Source organism: Humulus lupulus, chromosome 4 (assembly GCF_963169125.1).
Source record: "Humulus lupulus chromosome 4, drHumLupu1.1, whole genome shotgun sequence".
In the NCBI taxonomy this organism is placed as follows: Eukaryota; Viridiplantae; Streptophyta; class Magnoliopsida; order Rosales; family Cannabaceae; genus Humulus; species Humulus lupulus.
The window spans coordinates 240,141,711-240,152,655 of record NC_084796.1 but is presented as its reverse complement, the minus strand read 5'-3'; positions in this window follow the sequence as shown (position 1 = coordinate 240,152,655).

Genomic DNA, 10,945 nt, shown 5'->3' with positions numbered 1-10,945 from the left:
ATGATCTTTGTACACTAGGAAATGGTTTCTTAATCATTTTTGCCTTAACACATGTTTCACGTTTACCATAGTTTTTAATATTGCATGCAATCATACCACATTTTACTACTCTTTTCATGGTAGAAAAACCTATATGCGATAGTCTAAGATGCCACAAAAATAAAGAATCATACTCAATAATATAGGCAGAATTAGCATTTTTATTGATAACATTGAAAGTTACATCATTGGTGCATAATTTAACCATTCCCTCACAAGAGTACCCTTTTCCCAAGAATACATATGATTTGGTAAGTATAAGTTTACCAGACTCAAAAACGTCTTTAATGCCGCGCTTGCCAAGAAAATCACCACTTACCAAGTTTCTACTCATTTCAAGAACATAAAGTACATTCACTAATGTAACTTTCTTGCCGGAGGTGAAGTAGACTTCAATAGTACCTTTGCCAAGTACCTTGGATTTGCCCTCATTGCCCATTTGTATCTCATGGTTGCCCTTTGACTCTTCAAAGGTCTTGAAAAATGATTTTTCATAGGTGACATGGACGGTGGTACATGTATCTTACCACCACCCTTTAACCTTGCCTTTGACCGTATTCACCTCACTAAGGGTAGCAACTATGTTTTCCTCTTGAGTTGCATTCACCTTAGGTACTTGTTGGTCTTTTCTATTCCTACACTCTCTAGCATAGTGACCCTTTTTCCCACACACAAAGCAAGGGCCTTTCTCGCCCTTAAACTTGTTTGGGTTGGTTTTTGGATCCAAAGGTTTCTCATTACCCTTTTTCCCTTTGTTTTTGGGATGTTTTGGTTGTGACACCGCATTTGCTTTGGAAGTCTCTCCATTAGACCCCTCCATAAGTTTATCTCTACATATCGATTCCTCTTCGATTCGAATATGCTTTTGGATCTCCTCCAAAGAATAATCCTCATTTTTATGAAGGATTATTTTCCTGTAGCTCTTCCAAGTTGTGGTAATTTAGCAACTATATCACCAACTTGAAAGGCCTCGGGAAGCTCAATCTTTAAAACTTTCAGTTTGTTAACAATTATTTGCAATTCATGAATTTGAGGAAGAATAGGTTTATCACCAAAAAATTTGAAATCGAAGTATTGAGATATCAAAAAAAATTTGGTACCTTCATCTTCTACCTTAAACTTTTTCTCAAGTGCATCCCATATCTCCTTGGCCAATTTGGTCTCAATGTAGAGGTCATAAAGCCTATCGGACAGGGCGTTGAGGATATGACCCCTACAAAGGAGATTGTCCTCCTCCCTCTTCCTTCTTTTCTCCACCTCCTCGGGAGTGTCTTTGTCGGATGGCTCGGCTAGAGGTGCCAAGGATGACTCAAGGATGTAGGGGATTTTGAGAGTGGTTAAAAGAAACCTCACCTTGTCTTGCCACCTAGTAAAATTGGATCCATCAAACCTATCCAACCTCACTAGGTCTTGGTTCATCATCTTGATGGTCTCCCCTTCCATTGAAACAAAAAGGGATAAGCTTTTGAATGTTAGGAAAATATATATTTGCCTCAATGGAAATAGTAAGAAATTACAACTTTATGCAATATATTACAAATAATAATGATTGATTAAAAGGAGTTACAACTCTATAACTGAAAATTACAAATAAACAAAGAAAATGAAGAAGATGAAGAAGAAGAAGAGAATAGTAAAATACAACTCTAAGCAAAAGGTTACAAATAAAGTAAAGTGTTTGAAACAAAAGAAAAGAAAGATTACAACTCTTGAACAAGAAATACAAGTAAAAGGAACAAGAGAATAAGAAGAAAACAATACAATAGAATGGAGAACAGAAATATAAGAAAACTCTCACTTACACAACCTAAGTGAAGAGGGTTGGGGATCACCAACTTGAAAAAGGTTTAAAGCCTTTGTCCAAAAGCTTATTTCCCCCTAACTCAAGCACTAAGGGATCTCTCTCAGATATTGGAAAAGCTTTATGGAATTATCAAGCCTCAAGGTGTTTCTAGCCAAGTGCTCTAATGGATAGAAAATGTTGTGCCTTACAAGTGAGCTATAGGCTCCTATTTATAGAGTTTAGAAACACCCTTTGAATTTCAAATTCCACCAAACCCCATGGCTGTTACCAATGTTTAATTGGATTAATATGGAATTAAAAAAGAGATTTGGGAGTTATTTGGGTTTTTTGAGTCGTTCAACAAAGATTGAAAAAACTGAAAAGTTGGTCAGTTTTTGGCCTGTGGCCGCGGCCAGAGACATTAGTGGCCGCGGCCACTAGTCTCTGTCCCACAGGCCGCGGCCACCAACATTCAGTGGTTGCGGCCACTGACCAATTTCAGCACAAAAAATGTGTTGTTTTTCCAAACGGTTCCAAACCCTCCCAAATGTTTTTGTAACTCCCAAAACACATTATTGGGGTTTATCTCTAACAGCCATATCACATATAGCTTTATGAAATTCATCTCAATATTGTGTAACAACAATTTTACACAATAAAGGGTAATATTTGGAAGTTACAAATTTGTAGCACCAAATATGTTACATTATTTGGATATATCTCATATATCTAAATATTGTAACTCTCTATTATATGTTACAATATGTGACACACTTTGTCACATTTATTTAATCTAAAACATTATATTATAATATAATATAATATTACATTATATTATAAAATAATATAACAATATTCTTTATAGAGCATTCTATGAATTCAAGAGTGCAATTTTGAGTTTTAGTGGAGTCACGAGGAATGAATAAGTTAGTAAATTTATTTGTTAAATTTATGATCACTTATTGGAGCTTGATTTCATAGGCCCATCGTCCCTACAGTACCTTGGATAAAATCATTTAGATATTCTCAATTAATTAATTTAATTATCAAAGTTGACTAAGTCAATTTTGGATGATTTTACATAGTTATGTAATTTAGAAAAAAAAAAAGAGATTTTAGGGTGGATTTATTAATTAAGGCACATTGGTGTCTGAATTAATAAATAATTTTAAATCAATGTTCAAATTATAAATAATTAATTTGATAAAATATTTAAATAATTATTTAATTAATTAATAGAAAATAATACGGGCCTTGAATTTAAGTCCAGCGTGTTTATAATTAAATGAGAAATTTCATGGGCATATAGCCCATGAGAATTTCGACCTAAGGGTTATATTTACCAATTATTTTATTGATTTTTTAATTAAATAAGTGACCTAATTGAGCATATAAAAAGAGTGCTAAGTGAGAGTTGAAAAGAGGTGAAAAACATCTAGTTTTTATGCTTTAGGGTTTTAGACTCTGTCCACAATTCAAGTCATTTTCTAAGCCTCTATATTCTTTTCTTTTCTTGTCTTTGTGTATTCATCTCATGTGTTGAGAATTTCCCATTCCAGTCTAAGTGATTCTAAGGATACTTTGGAAGATTGTAAAGAAATTTGAAGATCGGCTCAGTTTCTTGGTGATACCCTGCGACAGAAATTATACAATGGTTAAAGAAATTGAAGGAATGACTTATTCATTCCGTTGCATATAATGTAAGTGTTCTTATCTTTATCTCTGTTTAATTCAATTATAAAAACATATTCTAGGTTTTCTTATATTAATTTTTTTAATACATGGTTTACATGAAAATAAATAAGATCCTGTATAAGTAATTATCAACAAGTTCCTCCCATGTCATGGTTGAATTGGCTTGCAGCGAGATCAACCAACTCTTCGCTCGGTCCTTTAAGTAAAATGGGAATAGTCTCAATCGAATTGCATCGTCACTCACCCCATTCATTTTAATTGTTGCACGCCACTCTAAGAAATTGGATATGTGCAAGTTTAGGTCCTCAGTAGGTAAACCACCAAATTGAACGGTGGACTGTACCATTTTGGAGAATTGTCAGCTTGTTCTCAAAGTTGTTAGTGACAACTCTGGGTTGTTTGATGCATGAATGCACTCTGGTAACTGTGGGAAGTTCATAATCACTTAGAGTCCTTGGTCCTTGTTCAACAGGGACCTCTGTAGCAGCTTCTACCCCTGGAGCATTATTAGCAGCATTGTTCGCTGCATTCCCATGATTTGCAGCCATTATTGCTTCCAAACTCTTATTCTTACTGTTTTGTCTTCAGGTTCTCTTTATCTCAGGATTCACTGGTATGATCTTAGATGTCTTTCCACGTCGCATAAACCACAACTACCTGAGATCAGAGAATTCAGACATTAAGTTAGAATAAAATAGATTAACAACCAAATTAGAGAAAAAGTTAATTGTATTGATAGTAATAATTTTCAGTCCCTAGCAACGGTGCAAAAAACTTGTTGTGAGAATTTGATAACACAAGTATACGAATTCTTCAAGTAATAAAGTGCACAACCACGAGTATCGTCCTACAAAGACTGAAGTACCAACTACCAACACTTAATTCCTAATCTCTATATGGATAACGAAAGTTGACAATAAAAGAAAGCTAAAACATAAACATAAAAATTAAGAAACAAAAACAATTAGAAACTATGAACTCAAAACAAGTAATTCTAAAGACAATTAATTAATGGATGAAAAATTAGAGAATTTAATCTCATCGTCTTTCCACTACTTGCCTCCAATCACTAGTTTTGTCTAGAATTTCATCCTTTTGTTGATTTTTCATCTCTTTTCATTCCAAAAAAACTCGAGTCCATTAAAACCTAAAATCAAACTAAAAAAAAGCGCAAAATAGAAAGAAAAAAAAACTCTAATTAGCTAAAAAAACTACCTAAAAAGACACTAAAACGAGTCTAAAACTCGTTTATCAGAGATAGGTCATTCGTCGTCAACCCGATCTTCTCGAAGGTTTTCTTGAATAGGATGTTCACTAAACTCTCGTTATCCACTAGGATCCTTGCTACCATTTTGTTGGAAATCTAGCTCTTGATTACCAACAGGTCATGATGGAGGAAGTGCACTCTCCGAGCATCGTCATCAGAGAAGGTTATTATCTGGTCCGTCATCCAGGGCACCTGTGTCGGGAGTTGGGCTAGTACAAGCACTTCATCATCATGGTTTAGGGCCCGCACATACCTATTCTACGAGCCTCTCGATGTGCCCCGAGGTGGGGTCCTCCAGAAATTGTCCTTACTCGTATGTTGACTAGAGTACAGGTGGAGGTGCCCTAATTTGATGAGATTCTAAATCTCATTGAGAAGTTTCCTGCGCTCGTTGGTGCAATGTCCAACGTCATTGTGGAACTTGCACAACTTCGTAGTGTCCCTTCACTCCATTTCTCTTCGGATGGGTTGGGGACTACAATAGTGGACATGTTCTGTGGCCATGAAAATGTTTTCCTGATTATCAACCAAGTCGGTGTACTCGGAGTATTAAGGAGTGTACTTCTCATCAGGAGCGCCAACTCTCTTTGGTTTCTTATTCCCCCTGCTCTTTCCTACATGTTTTCTTCCACTCGGGCCATTGTTGGGCGCGACTGGGAGAGAGCAACTATTCCAACACTGAAGGCAGGCTGAAAAGCACTAAATCCAATGGGATTTTCTCCATATCTAGCGCGCGTGGTGCTGTAGTCAGCTTGAGGAACTGTTGGACTATATTTCAGGGCGCTCATAACACTCGTTTGCACTGGATTGTAAGGTGAGAACTTGGGACTTGGAGCTGTGGCGGCAAGGACTGTAGGAGCTGGAAAGGAAACAGGTCATCTGAAAGCTCTAATTTGGGTATCCTCCCAATGGATATATTCATGGGCCCGACGAATGAAGATATCGAGCATGTGGCATCTGCGCCTTTGCAAGTCGTCTCATAGCGGAGAACCTGGCCAAACACCAGCTTGTAAGGCCATAAATTATTGGCCATCGTTGACCCTCTTGGTCATTGAAGCCTATTCATTAAAGCATTTTATGTACACCTTAAGTGTCTCAAAAGGCTCTTGCTTAATGTTGGCCAAAGAATTGACCTCGAAATGAACCTTTTGAACAACTATGAATTGTCTTCGGAAGGCGACGGAGTGCTAGTGCCAAGAGTGGATGGAACCTGGCCTGTGCAACTGTGCTTCTTCAACCACCCGTCTACTGGTCCCATTAGGGTTAACGGGAAGAAATGGCATCTGGCGTCCTCAGAGATGCGGTGCACAGACATAAATCTATTGAATTTGACAAATGGTCTGAAGGGTCCGTAACTCGACTATAAGGAGTAATGTCTGGCATCTTGAAGCCTCGAGTTAACGGGGCTTTGACAATGTGTGGGCACACAACTCCCCATCTTTATCCTTTAAATCAGAGTCTTTTCCCTATCCTCTGGATATCTTGAGCATTATCTTTTTCAGGCTCTCCAACTCTGCGCAGAGAGGGCGTTATTGGCACTTTGTGTTGGATATTCCCCCTGGTTGGGCATGGCTTCTCTCTTCCAAGCATTGAGCTGATCTCGGAGGGTAGGCTGAGGGTATCTGTCGGGGAGGTCCTTGGGAGCTACTCTGTTTGTGCAAGCATTTAGGTTATCTCGCATGTTAGGTTGTGTGCTTTCGTGGCAGCCATCCTTGGGAAATCCTACTTCTGTCTCCCCATCTGACTCTACATAGTCATTATTAACTGAGACATTGATTCATTGTCCTCATTTTACAAAGACTTCTCTCATGTTGGTTCCTTGCTGGGGGTTTCCCTGGGGCTGGTGAGGCATAAATGGGATTCCTTCTCCAGGCCTGACGCGGTCAATCGCATCACGCTTGGGCAGAAGGCTGATGGACCCAAAACGGGTATGTTTTAAAAATTTATACTCACAAGTGCACGGATTATATATGGAATATAGTGTTCGTGTAAGCACGAGATCGAACCCAAATGAGTTGTCTAAAATCAAAAAGGAAACTATTTTAAACCAAAATTAACAAATTCTTACCTAGCTCCAAAGATTGAAGAGATTTTGTGACAAGAAAAAAAACTAAAAGATAATAATAAAGATATTAATGACAATATATAAACATAAATTAACAATAGAAATCAAGATAGTAAAATAAGATTATTAAGGATTAGAATCTACAAAATATAAATTCAATAATATTTATAAGTACATTGATTCCCAAGTTTTAGTGATAGTTAAAATAAATTAAACTATTATTTTCCAAATAGATTTATAATTTTAAGCACAAAATTACTTCTAAAAAGATAAGAATTTTCTTCACTTTTCAAAAAGTTATAATTTCAAAGCATTTAGTGTAAATCAATCTAATGAAATAATAAATAAATCAATGAACATTATTTATAAGGCAAAACATAATATTTTTGTTCTAAGCATGGATGTGTACAATTTAATGACACATCTTACACAAAGAATATTATATTTTTGCACTAATGAAGAACAAAGTGTAAATATATGCTAACAATCCAAAATACATGATATTTAATATGAAAGAAGATATTTGAAGAAGAAAATTCCATAAACTTTGCTGCACAAAATGGGAAATCAACATACAAAATAAACACTATCTAGCTACATATTGTTTCATCATCACCTCAATAATCTTAAAAAGATTAGAAACACATAACTAGAATAGCAAATACAAACTAAAAATTACAAACATAAATAGGAAAATTTGGAGGAGAAACCCCCAAATTTTTCCTCTAAAAATACATAGAAAGTAACTAAAAAGAAGAAGAAGATGAAGAGAATAGAGAGGTTTTGAAATGTCTAGAATTTTTGGTATGGTAACCTCTTTCTTAAAATATGACACCCTAAATGGTCTTCAAAACTCCATATTTATAGCCAAAATGAGTATATTAAAATAATCAATTTAAATTAATTAAATTGATTAAATTAATTGAATTAATAATCATATGGAAAAATGGGGGTAAATTATAGGGTGTAATAATGATGTTTTGGGGTAAAATGTGTAGAAAGTGGGGGTAAAAATGGCATTTTTGAACATAGGGGACAAGAGTACAAAAATACAATTGTTGGGCTCAAAATGGGGAAAATGCAATTATGTGGCTGCTGGTGGCAGGCGTTGGGTTCATGGCAGGGCCAGTTTGGTCTGACGTGGTGGGCTGGGAAGGTGTAGGTGGCATGTGTCTGGGAGAGAGCCGGATTGGGCCTGGTGAGGTGGATTGGGCCAGGCGGCTGGAATGGGTTGGTGTGCTTCGGATGTGAGTTGCTTTGGCTGTGCATAACTAAAAGGGGCAGGCATTTGATGAAGCAAGCGGATTGAAGGCAACGTGGGAGACAGGTGGCGGCAGGAGAAGTGCTTTCGGTTGGCAAGCTGGTGGAGTGCAGCTGGGGTTGGAGTGGGCTTGAGGCAGGCGGCCCAAACGGCTGGAGGAAGGCGTGGGCCTGAGTGCAGGGAGCTGCTGAAGGCAGCTTTGGTTGGGAGATGGGCTCAGGTGGGTTGGCTGGGCAGGCCTGGGCACTTGGAAAAATGCCACTACCCTTGCTTTTCCTTGCTTTTTTTTTTTTAGTTTTCTATTCTTTTTTCTAAGCACAAAAATACATCAAATTCCCTAACAAAATAAATATAAAATAAATCATAATAAAATATTTTCACTATAAAATAAATCAAGTTAATTCTTTGAAAATATTAATTATAAATTTAACATTTAAGCTTAATAATACCACATTTTTTTACCTCAAATTAAACAAAAATAATTCAAATAATTAACTACAACATTTTACAACAAAATAACTATAAAAACACAGAAAAATATATAAAATCTATTAAACCCAATAAATTCAAAATTACTTAATAAATCAAACTCAAGAATTGAGCAATAATTAGCACATAAAAAGTGGTAAAATAACTCTATTTTGTAGAGTTATCAAAGGCCCTGGGCTCTGCGAACATTGTTGACCTCACAGTTTTCACGGACCTCATAAGCTTAAGAGACCTCGTTAGCTTAAGAGACATTGGCCCTCCTCGGGACGTCGATGGGCTCGGAAGGCCGACGAGTCCTCTTCTGATTTTGGTGGGCCTTAGCCTTATCTTTTCCATGAGCTGGAGGCACGGGTGGTGCTCCAGGTGGGTGCACAGGTGGCGCGCCAGCTGACTGTTCTTGCGTCGCGTTAGCGGGGTGCACGGGAGGTACGCCTGCTGGTTGCACATGTGACATTCCAGCTTGGTACGCATGTGGCACGCCAACTGGCTTTCTAGGTGGTACTTCGCCCTGAGGGTCCACTTGTGGCCCTTGAGCCACCAAAGTGGCCTTCATGGCGTTAACCATCTCCTGCAAAGCGGCAATGCTACCCTTCTGAGCTCTATTTCTTGTTGTTGGGAGGCTACTTGACCCTTAAGTGCCACCACCTCTCATGTCTCCTCTGTCTGATATGACTGAGAATACTTACTCTCATAGTCGTCTCCGTCCTCACCATCATAGCCATCGTTATCATCGTAACAGTCGTCATGGGCCACTTCCAGATCAACTAGTGGAGGTGGTTAGCTTGGTTCTCCTCCCACATCGGCGATGGAGGGACCGTCTTCAATGATGTTTCTTTTGGTGTTCACCATTGATGTAGCTTAAAGATTTCCTCAAGCTCTCAATGAAAATACCAAAATGTTGACTAGCTTTTTTGCTAACAACTGATTATAATAAAGAATAAATAAAAGAAAGTTGAGACACAGAGATTTACGTGGTTCACGTTATGAATAAACCCTAGTCCACGAGTCACTTGTATTAGAATGATAAAAGCTTAGAGGTATCAAGCTTCCATTGGGGTTTTCAGGTAGCATTTTAGCAATGCTTTGAATACAAAAATTCTAGGATCATTTACAAACTGTGCCCTAGCCCTATTTATAGATGGCTGAGAGAAATTAATTCCCTAATAAGGGTTTATTACAATTACTCTCCCTTAACGGTGTTTCAAATGAGTAATAAATGGTAAATTCCATCAGTTAATGTGTTGGTGGGCCCTTGCATATCTCAGTGGGCTCAATATGAGGTACCAACCCAATAATTTATGGGGCAACATGCTCTTGACAGTGTCAGGTGGTTAGCTAGATGTTTTCCCATGTCAGGCGACGTCGTGAGACATCCTGCTCGTCGCTTGTACGGAATCGACACCATGATTTATGTAACAATGTGTCAGATGGATGCTTGTTGTAACGCCCTAGTTAGCTAAAACTATTACACTGTGTATTTTAAATAGTGCTTAACTCGCTAAACGAGTCATTAGGCCATAAACGTGCATCTAAATCTGATTAACGGTCCAGGGTTAAAATTTTTGGTCAAAAGGAGTGGAAATTTCATGAAAACGTTACGCTATTCATGGGATCCCATAATAAATGTTTAAAAAGTTGTTTATAGTTCCAAACAGGTCATTACAACTCAAAAGTTACAACCCGGCGACCTAAGCAGCAAAAATAGGGTTTAACCCTAGTTTCGCTAAAAAACCTTGGTCGTGGTGGTCAAGCGGCCGCATATGTACACATTGCCACCTAAGCTCTCTAACTCATGGCTGGTCCAACTTTCCTTTCCCCTTACCTGGCCACATAGCACCCGTGAGCCAATGCCCAGCAATAAAACTTAAACATGCTCATAAGCAGTTATTAATACATCATCAAACCATAATACGCATATCTAGCAATAATAACCCTACTCATGCATGCATACCATTCATATAAATGACTACAACGTCATATGGTACCAAATGCCCTAAATAAATGATTAATTGAATCATAACGGGGCTCGTTACCCAAGTTACATGATTAATAAACCACACTGGGGCTCAGCCCTAGGATATGGGACTAATAAGTCACCCAGGGGCTCATTGCCCTATCTTTTGAATAACCAACCTTGGAGTTGGCCCAGCGTACCTGGTGCTTTAGTTTTCCATGACCATTGGGTCGAACAAGCGTATGATGCGCTCTTGATCAGATCCAACGCTCTACGCGCTATTGCTGCCCTTGACTCATAATCAATGATGTTCGATCAGTGCTCAGCGCTATTGCCATCCTTGACTGATAAGTCAATGCTTTTCCACCAGCGCTATTGCCGTCCTTGACTGA